The sequence below is a fragment of the Balaenoptera acutorostrata genome, unplaced genomic scaffold (genome assembly GCF_949987535.1).
Source record: "Balaenoptera acutorostrata unplaced genomic scaffold, mBalAcu1.1 scaffold_1111, whole genome shotgun sequence".
Classification (NCBI taxonomy): domain Eukaryota; kingdom Metazoa; phylum Chordata; class Mammalia; order Artiodactyla; family Balaenopteridae; genus Balaenoptera; species Balaenoptera acutorostrata.
Window position 1 is genome coordinate 61744 of NW_026645894.1, and position 11307 is coordinate 73050.

Sequence of the window (11307 nt, forward strand, 5' to 3'; positions counted from 1 at the left end):
TGGAGGAGTCCAATAAGGATAAGAGGTTAAAACAGAAAACACAACTTTTGGCTGCTCTGATCCACCCACCATCTCGAAGGGACGCTGGAGGGCCAAGAAGCCTGGACAGACTGCCAAGAAGCTGCCTGGGCTCGAACAAGTATGCCTTTTGTTGGAAGGCAGGGCGCTGGAAGGGGGAATGTCCTGAGCGCTTTCCTGTGAGACACCCAAGGGGCAAACTTGACTGGCCCCAGATCCTTACAATTCTCTCCAATGAGAGATTCCTGCACACCAACTGATGGGGCCTGAGTGCCTTCCCAGCTCCAGATCCCACTCGATCCATCCTCACCACTCCAGCAGAGCCTCGGGTCAACCTCGACGTGGCAGGTAGGAGAACTGAATTTCTTGTAGACACTGGAGCCACCTGCTCTGTTCTGACTTGGCCAGCTGCCCGCCTCTCCAACAGAGACTGTACTGTGACAGGAGTTGATAGACAGCCAAAGGTAAGGTGATTTACATCTCCCCTTGCCCACAGAGTCAGGTCCATTATTATTATTCACTCCTTTTTGTATATGCCAGAATGCCCTGTCCTCCTCCTCAGAAGAGATTTGCTAAATAAGTTAAGACCTAGTATATTCTTAGGAGGTAGAGAATTCAAGCAGAGAATGCATCTGTTAGTAGCCCCAGACGACCCACCTGCTGGTCATCAAAATATTCCCCAAGACATTCCCCAAGAAATTAGGGAACAAGTAGATCCTGCAGTTTGGGATACCTCAGTGCCAGGAAGGGCAAAACCTGTTCCCCCAATAAACATAAAGTTAAAGCCTGGGAAAAAATACCCCAGGAAAAGATCTTTTAAAGCCTGAGGCCCTGAGGGGAATTCAACTGCTGCTCAGCAAGTTCCTAAAACACAGACTCATTAGGCCCTGCCAATCCCCTTGCAACACCCCGATCCTCCCCATTCAGAAGCCTAAGGGGGAGTTTTGGTTTGTGCAAGACTTACAAGCAGTGAATGAGGCACTCATCCCTATTCACCCATTGGTGCCAAACACATACACCTTCCTCACCCAAATGCCAGGGAGCACCCAGTATTTCTCTGTTTTGGACCTCAAAGATGCACTTTTCTGTATTCCTCTACATCCTGAGTCTCAATACCTTTTTGCCTTTGAATGGAGGGACCCTGACACCCTAGAGGCTACCCAATATACGTGAACAGTGCTTCCTCAGCGATTTGGGACAGCCCCCATCTTTTGGAAACACGTTAGCAAGGGAACTGAGGGAACTGAGCCTTGAGAAGGGAACTCTGCTGCAATATGTTGATGATTTATTGATAAGTAGTGAGACCGAACAAGATTCAGATCAAAATACCATTAGGGTCCTAAATTTTCTGGCAGAAAGGGGATATAAAGTCTCTCCAACAAAGGCTCAGATCTCACAGCAGTGGGTTCAATATTTAGGATTTGTTTTGACCCCAGGGGCACAAGCCCTGGCCATAGATCAAAAAACAGCAATTAGTGCATTACCATCTCCAACCGCAAAGAGGCAACTTCGAGGCTTTCTCAGGATGGCTGTGTTCTGTTGTGTCCGGATTCCAAATTATGGCCTTATAGCAAAACCCCTATATGAGGCTCTAAAGGGAGAAGTAAGAGAACCCCTTCAGTGGAATAAGGACCACCAGTGGGCCTTTGAGACTCTAAGGACTGAATTAAGTAGAGCACCAGCACTGGAGCTTCCAAATTTGGACCAACCCTTTACCCTATACATTCACGAGAAGTCAGGGATAGCACTAGGAGTCCTGACCCAAAAGCTGGGACCAGATCAGAGAACAGGGGCTTACTTTTCAGAACAGCTGGACTCAGTGGCCCTGGGACGGCCCAGCTGCCTGCGGGCAGGAGCAGCCACAGCCCTGTTAGGTAATGGGTCTTCCAAGCTCACCCTGGGACAACATTTAGATGTGTTAACCTCTCATCAGGTACAATCTGTGCTGGAAGTCAGAGGACATTGGTTGACTGGAGGAAGGTTAACAAAATAACAGGCCCTCCTAATGGACACCCCCAACATTACCTTAAAGGTGTGCCAAACCCCAAACCCATCAACTCTGCTTCCAGTGGTCAAGAGTGGAGACCTATTGCATCAGTGTATAGAGACCATAGAACAAACTTACTCCAGTAGGTCTGATCTTCTAGATGAGCCTCTAGACAGCCCTGAGGTCGAATGGTTTACTGATGGGAGCAGTTTTGTAGAAATGGTAAACTGAAAGGTGGTGTATGCCATAGTTAGCCTAGATGAAGTCATAGAAGCCAAGGCCCTGCCACCCCAGACATCAGCCCAAAAGGCTGAACCAATTGCCTTAACGAGAGTTTGCAATTAGGGAAGGATAAGAAATTAAATATTTTTACTGACTTTAAGTATGGGTTCCATGTGTTCCATGCTTATGCTGCCATTTGGAAAGAAAGAGGAATGGTAATCGCTAGAAGTTCCCCCCAAAACATAAAGATTTGATTTTGACTCTTTTAGAAACAGCACAGCTCCCGACCTAGGTAGCAGTAGTCCACTGTAGGGGCCATCACAGGGAGGGGCCTTTTGTTAGCCAAGGGAACAGCAAAGCTGATCAAATTGCAAAACAGACAGCTCGATTGCAGGAACCTGAACAAGTTATGGCCCTAGTGATTGGCCCCCTGAACTCCCTAGCTCCCCCACTATTCCCCACAGGAACAAGAAAATTCTGAGAAATGGAGCTATGAGCAAGGAAGCACAGGCTGGTATAGAAAGGAGGATAGGGTGCTAATCCCTGAAGCCCAACAATGGAAACTCACTAAGAGCTTACATGATGCCACCCACTATGGGAGGGGTGCACTATGGGACTTGATGCAAAAGGCTTTTTCAGGGAAGGAGCTTAAAAGAACAATCAAACAAGTAATGCTTGCCTGGAATTTATGTGCCCCTAATAACCCACAGACCTATCTACTCCCCACTTCGTTACTCAGGCCAATTCAATGCCGGGGGACATGCCTGAGGGAAGACTGGCAGTGAGATTTCACGCAAATGCCCTCACGATCAGGATATAAATACCTTCTGGTGTCTGTTGATACTTTCACAGGATGGGTTGAAGCCTTCCCCACCCGATCTGAAAAGGCCATGGAAGTGTGTAAGTCCCTTTTAAAAGAAATAATTCCTCAGTTTGGATTTCCAAAGTCCCTCCAGAGTGATAACGGGCCCTCTTTTATAGCCAAAATCACACAGGGGCTCACAACGGCCCTAGGGATAAACTACAAGCCACTTCTTGGCACCCTCAGTCTTCAGGGAAGGTAGAGAAAATGAACAGTACTTTAAAGAAAACTTTAGTGGCATTTCCCTGGTGGTCCAGTGGTTGAGACTCCTTGCTCCCAATGCAGCAGGCCTGGGTTCAATCCCTGGTTGGGGAACTAGATCCCGCATGCCACATCTAAGAGATTCCCGCATGCCGCAAAACTCAAGATCCTGCATGCCACAGCAAAGATCCCATAGGCAGCAACTAAGACCCAGCACAGCCAAATAAATAAGTAAACAAATAAGTAAATAAATAAATCTTTTTTAAAAAATAAAGAAAACCTTAGCAAAGGTCTGCCAAGAAACTCATGAACCCTGGACCAACTTGCTTCCTATTGTACTCTTCAGGGTCTGTGTAGCCCCCAGGAGTGGTCTGAGGCTTAGCCCATTTGAAATGACCTATGGGAGGTCTTTTCTTACTACTGATGTTCTATCAGATGAGGAAGTGAACCAGACCCTGAGATATATTATTAATCTAGAACAAGTTCAGAAGGCAATCCAGGATTATGCTCACAAGGCACTGTCAGCTCCCACTAAAGATATAGAGGAAGGAGCAGTTCCTTCACAAATAAACCCTGGGGACTAAGTTCTTCTTAAAACATGGAAAGGGGGGGTGCCCCAAAGACCAACAATTGCCAAGATGAAAGGGCCCTTATAAAGTAATTTTAGCCACCCCTACTGCTGTCAAACTTCAAGGGATATATATCTAGTTGCGTATATTTGTCCAGACTAAAGTTTTACCTCCAGAAACCCCACAGGTCACAACCGAAGAACAATACACCTCTGAGTCAGTGGAAAATCTGAGATACCTATTCAAAAGATAGGCACCATCGACAGGTAAGTAAAATGATGTAGTGGGTTGGACTCCTATTTGAAGCCTTAACAAGACTTGGAACCTCTCTTTTTTCCTTGGCTGATGCGGTTCTTGACAATTGTCTGGCTTTTGTCTTGCAGAACAAGATGGAGCTTGTGTGATAACTAATACTTCCTGCTGCACTTGGTTAACTAATACTTCCTGTTACACATGGATCAATGTGACAGGACAGGTAACAGTTAATATTAAGGAAATATACACCCAGGCAGAGTGGCTTCACAATTTCAACAGGGGCGATATTGCCTCCACTGTCTGGTCAACAGTTAAAAAAGAAGAAGAAGAAAGAAAGAAGCCCTCCCAAAGTTAACCTGGTTCCTTCCCTTTCCAGACCCTTTAGTGGCTATTGTTGTTCTTTCTAGCCCTTGTCTGTTTAACTTTTTGGTTAAGTTTGTGTCTTCTGGGCTCTAACAGTTTGAAGTAAGACTCATGAGGGCTCAAGGAATTCAGCCCATTCCAGTGGAGAGTGGCCCAGTTCCCTACAGGTCGTTGGAACAGTCAGCAAGGGATTTCTATACCTCTAGGGTAGGCTAGGGTCTGCAGACCCTGGCCAGCAGGAAGAAGTTTCAAAAGAAGAGACCTTTGGCCCCTCACCCCTTAAGAATAAGGGTGTAGAGTCTCTCAGAGGGAAATGAGACAGGCTGGGACCTGGGACCCTTTGCAGCAGTGCTGCAGTGTTTGCATCTGGACAAACATTTCCTCAAGCCAAAAAATACAAAGAAACTATAAGGGACTAAAAATAACTGCGTGCATGCTCAGTTGGGACAAATTATGGACAAAAAATACAAAAAGACCAAAAAAGCCCAAATGCCACTTCTGAAGAGCCAGGAGAAAAAACAGGGGGTTGGGAGCAAAAACAGGGTACTGTGCATGCCCCCTGCACACAACATCACAAAGGGGTGGGCAAACCACCTAAGCCACCCCTCTGGCCCAACCCCTGGACACACCCTTACCCTCACCCCCATATAAGGAACCAGCTCACCCCCCCCTCAGGGAGCAGGTTAACAAGGGAAACTGTTGTTTGTTCTGGCTCCCCCCTTGCTGCAGCAGGGGCTCCAATAAAGCCTTGCTTGAATTTCTTGTCTGGCCTCTTATCATTTCCTATTGATTAAGGAGGGCAAGAACCCTGGTCGGTAACACTTTCACTTCTCTACTTCTTTCTTTTCCACTATATACATTTTTTTATTGTGCCCTACTAATTCCTTTGTTGATTTTGTAGCTGTATTTTTAGTTACTTACATAGTGGTTGCTGTATTAGTTGGGGTTCTCCAGAGAAACCGAACCAATAGGAATCAGGAGAGAGGGAGAGAAGAGGGAGAGAGAGAGATTGATTTTTATTATGAGGGGTTGACTCACATGATTATGGAGACTGAGAAGTCCCATGATCTGCCATCTGCAAGCTGGAGACCCAGGAAAACCAGTGGTATAATTTCAGCCTGAGTCTGAAGGTCTAAGAACCAGGGGAGGCAATGGTGTAAATCCCAGTCTAGGGGCAGAAGAAGACCAATGTCCCAACTCAACCAGGCAAATAAGAAAGAAAAAAAGGCAAATTCTTCCTTCTTCTGCCTTTTGTTCTATTCAGGCCCTCAACAGGTTGGATGATGCTCACCCACCCTGGGGAGGGCAGTCTACTGAGTCCACTGATTCAAATGCTGATTTCATGCAGAAACACCCTCACAGACACACCCAGAAATAATGTTTAATCTGGGCACCCTGTAGTGCAGTAAAATTGACACAAAGATTAACCATCATAGTTGCTATAATCATTACAATGTGCATCTTAATTTACCCGAATCTACTTTAGATTATTAAGTTTGGTAATAGAGAAACTCATCCAATATAGTTCCATTAACTTTCCCTCCTTTGTGCTGTTATTGTCATTTTTATTACATCTCTATGATATATCATCAATACAATATTTTAATTTAAACTTTATACATTCTTTAACCTTTTTAATTCAGTTAGTAGAGGATAGGGAAATATATTTATGCAGTCTTTTACAGTTACCCTTATATTTACCATTTCCTTACTCTTTATTTCCTCCTGTAAATTTGATTTAGCATCCTATATCCTTTTCTTTCATATGGAAAGACTCTCTTTAGTATTTCTTATAAGGCAAGATTGCTAGCAATGAATTATCTCAGTCTTTGTTAATCTGAAAATACCCTTATTTCAACTTCATTTTGAAGGATAGTTTGACTGGGTATGGAATTCTTGGTTGACAGATTTTTCCTTTTAGCACTTTGAGTATTTTATCTCACTGTCCTCCATTTTTTTTTTTTTTTTCTAATGAGAAGCCAGTTATTAATTGGAAGGTTGTTCCTTTATGTAAGATAAGTCCTTTTTCTCCTGCTTTCAAGATTCTCTCTTGGTCTTTATCTTTGATTTGATATGTCCAGATACAGATTTCTTTGACCCTACTTGGTGTATATTGGGTCTCTTGAATTTTAGATTAATTTTTTTAACATCTTTATTGGAGCATAATTGCTTTACAATGTTTTGTTAGTTTCTGCTATATAAAAAATTGAATCAGCTATATGTATACATATATCCCCATATCCCCTCCCTCTTGTGCCTCCTTCTCACTCTCCCTATCTCACCCCTCTAGGTGGTCACAAAGCACCTAGCTGATCTCCCTGTGCTATGCAGCTGCTTCCCACTAGCTATCTATTTTACATTTGGTAGTGTATATATGTCCGTGCTACTCTCTCACTTCATCCCAGCGTACCCTTCCCACCCCGTGTCCTCAAGTCCATTCTCTATGTCTGTGTCATTATTCCTGTCCTGCTCGTAAGTTCATCAGAACCATTTTTTTTTTTTTTTGGATTCCATATATATGTGTTAGCATACAATGTTTGTTTTTCTCTTTCTGACTTACTTCACTCTGTATGACAGACTCTAGGTCCATTCACCTCTCAGAAATAACTCAATTTCATTTCTTTTTTATAGCTGAGTAATATTCCATTGTGTATATGTGCCACATCTTCTTTATGCATTCACCTGTCGATGGACAATTAGGTTGCTTCCATGTCCTGGCTATTGTAAATAGTGCTACAATGAACATTGTGGTACATGTCTCTTTTTGAATTACAGTTTTCTTAGGGTATGTGCCCAGTAGTGGAATTGCTGGGTCATGTGGTAGTTCTATTTTTAGTTTTTTAAGGAATCTCCATACTGTTCTCCATAGTGGCTGTATCAATTTACATTCCCACCAACAGTGCAAGAGGGTTCCCTTTTCTCCACACCCTCTCCAGCATTTATTGTTTGTAGATTTTTTGATGATGGCCATTCTGACCAGTGTGAGGTGATGCCTCATTGTGGTTTTATTATATTATTATTTTTCATCAAATTTGAAAAAAATTTTGGCTATTGTTTCTTAAAATTTTTTTTACCCATTTCTTCCTCTGCTTTCCTTCTGGGATTCCCATTATGCATATATTAATATGTCTGATGACTCTCTGAGAGTCTGTTCATTTTTGTTCATTTATTTCTCTTTCTATTTTTCAGATTGGATAATTCCTAGTAATCTATCTTCAAGTTCACTTATTCTTCCTTCTGTCATCTTGAATCTTCTGTTGAAATTAGTGAATTTAAAAATTTTCATTTTTGAAGCCTTCAACTACAGACTTTCTACTTGGTTCTTTTTTAAAATAATTGCTATCCTTTTATTAATATTTTCTATTCAGTGGGTCATTACCATCATACTTTTCTTAAATTTTTTAAACATGGTTCCCTTCTCTTTTTTTTTAGACATATTTATAATAGATGTTTTCAAGTTTTAGTCTGCTAAATCCAATATCTAGAGCCCATGCAGTTTCTATTTTATGTGTTTCAATTTCTTGTCTCCTAATGTTTTCTGTTGAAAATTAAGCATTTTAGAAAAAATATTACAGCAATTCTGTATTCTGATATGCCTCCTCCTACCTCTCAGATTTGTGGCTGTTTCTTCTTTTCAAAAATATACCTAAATTAATTATATGATATCTGTCTCCCTGCTGATGTCTCTGTTCAGATTTTTAATTTTTAAAATTCTTATTTTTAGGTAACCCTATCTTTTTAGGGGTTAACCCTGTGTCAGCATAGCTTAGCAGTCAATTGAAAACGTTTACACTAAAACCCTTTCCATCAGTAAGGTTTCCATCCTTTCCCAATGTATCTGTATGTGGGCTGCAGAATGTATTCAGAATTCAAGTTTGCTAGCTTTTGCTAGTCTTTCTAGCTTTTATTTTCTATTGGACACCACCCTGTCTCCCCCATGCCTGCACATAAGCTTACATTCAGCCAGGAATGTGTCGATAGCTAAGGTTGTCTCCAATTTTTTCCCAGCATGTATGCAGCCTGACACATGTGTTCACACATCCAGACCACCAAGGACATGTGGGAGTTTATTATGGCCCACTCTAGTGGTCTCATTTTGGGGATTTTTCTGTTAAATTTTTGGTTAGTCTGCCAGTCTGCTGTTAACCTCAACTAAGATCATGACTTCATACTACCTGCAATGTTGCCATTCCTCATTGGTTTCCACCAAAATTGCTTTCTGACAATGACCAAAGGTATTGGGTATCTAGAGTTCTGTTCCAAATCAAGTCAGACCTCTTCAGCAGTAAACTTCTGATTTTCACAGCTTGCCCCACCCTGGCAGAACTACTGTTGCTCATGGAACCAGGGAAGGGGGTGTTGGTAAGAACTGACACAGGCAATAATGCCACAGACTCCCACTGTTATTGCTCAAGGTTTAGTAGGGGTTTTTTTGGTTATTTTTGTTTTACTTCAATAAGCACTTCTCAATTTACTGATACCATAGTCAGTTTTTAGAGTCCTGGAATTGTTGCTTTTGATAATTTTGTCCAGTTTTATCATTGCTTTTCAGGAAGAGGATTTGATAAGCTCCGCATGCCATTATTCTAGAAATATCACCAATATTTCTTTCCAATAAACAAAACAAAAAACTATCAAGAGTGAATATGTTTACATACCCAAATACAGTGCTTTTTACTTCCTGGAATAATTAAAGTCTTCTGTACGCAATTCCAATTAATTTCCATCCTTTAAATATAACTTGTGTGGGCATGATCTGGCCAGTTTACCTCAGCCAACACAAAAAGAAATCACTGCAACCATAACCAATTATTTGTCTGAATAAGTTCATTGAAAGTAAGATGCTCTGAGGAGGACACCATCTGATCACTACAGCACAGTCCTATTTTTGTGCACCACACTCCTTGCTCTAGCACTCTTTTACCCTTTCAGTATTTAACTCTCTTTTTCTTACATAACAACATATATATATATATGTTTAAATTAATGGTGTGGTTTTGTCTCCTGATTATATTCTGAATGACATAAGATGAGAGAAAGGTAAGTGTATGGGAGGAAATTTATTTCTAGTTACCATGGGCATGTCTGTTGACACATGGAGCTGACTGGAATCAAGTTGGAAAGAAAGTTAAATTGAGTAAGATTTTTGTCAGAGTCATATTATTAAAAGAGGTCATCAACCTGTGCTAAAAAAATTAAAAAGCATTTATTCTGAGACATAAAACAATCCTTGTGCCCCAACCACCTATGTGCAGGAAATTGGCTGAGAAATCTCATTACTCCAAGAAGCATAAAGATATATTACCTGATACCTTTTTAAGAAGTGGCCAAAGATAATGGATATCATCAAAAAGTCTATAAATAATAAATGCTAGAGAGGATGGGGAGAAAAGGGAATTGTACACTGTAGATGGGAATGTAAATTGGTGCAGCCACTATAGAAAAGAGTATGGAGTTTCCTTAAAAACTAAAAATAGAACTACAAACGATCCAGCAATTCAACTCCTAGGTATATATCCAGAAAAAATGAAAATTCTAATTCAAAAAGACACATGCACCCCAATGTTCATAGCAGCACTATTTACAGTAACCAAGACATAGAAGCAACTCAAGTGCCCATCAACAAAAGATTGGAGATTTTTGAGAAGATGGTGGAAGAGTAAGATGCAGAGATCACCTTCCTCCCCACAGATACATCAGAAATACATCTACACGTGGAACTGCTCCTATAGAACACCCACTGAACGCTGGCAGAAGACCTCAGACCTCCCCAAAGGCAAGAAACTCCCCACGTACCTCGGTAGGGCAAAAGAAAAAAAGAAAAAACAGAGACAAAAGAATAGGGACGGGACCTGCACCAGTGGGAGGGAGCTGTGAAGGAGGAAAGGTTTCCACACACTAGAAGCCCCTTCGCGGGCGAAGACTGCGGGTGTTGGAGGGGGGAAGCTTCAGAGCCACGGAGGAGAGCACAGCAACAGGGGTGCAGAGGGCAAAGCGGAGAGATTCCCGCACAGAGGATCGGTGCCGACCAGCACTCACCAGCCCGAGAGGCTTGTCTGTTCACCTGCCGGGGCGGGCGGGGGCTGGGAGCTGAGGCTCGGGCTTCGGTGGGATCCCAGGGAGAGGACTGGGGTTGGCAGCGTGAACACAGCCTGAAGGGGTTAGCGCACCACAGCTAGCCGGGAGGGAGTCCGGGAAAAGTCTGGAGCTGCCGAAGAGACAAGAGACTTTTTCTTGCCCCTTTGTTTCCTGGTGCGCTAGGAGAGGGGATTAAGAGCGCTGCTTAAAGGAGCTCCAGAGACGGGCGCGAGCCGCGGCTATCAGCGCGGACCCCAGAGACGGGCATGAGACGCTAAGGCTGCTGCTGCCGCCACCAAGAAGCCTGTGGGTGGGCACAGGTCACTATCCCCACCTCCCCTCCCGGGAGCCTGTGCAGCTCGCCACTGCCAGGGTCCCGTGATCCAGCGACAACTTCCCCGGGAGAACGCACGGCGCGCCGCAGGCTGGAGCAACGTCACGCTGGCCTCTGCCGCCGCAGGTTCGCCCGCATCTGTACCCCTCCCTCCCCCCGGGCCTGAGTGAGCCAGAGCCACCAAATCAGCTGCTCCTTTAACCCTGTCCGGTCTGAGCGAAGAACAGACGTCCTCAGGTGACCTACACACAGAGGCGGGTCCAGATCCAAAGCTGAATCCCAGGAGCTGTGTGAACAAAGAAGAGAAGGGGAAATCTCTCCCAGCAGCCTCAGGAGAAGCGGATGAAATCTCCACAGTCAACTTGATGTACCCTGCATCTGTGGAATACCTGAATAGACAATGAATCATCCCAAATTG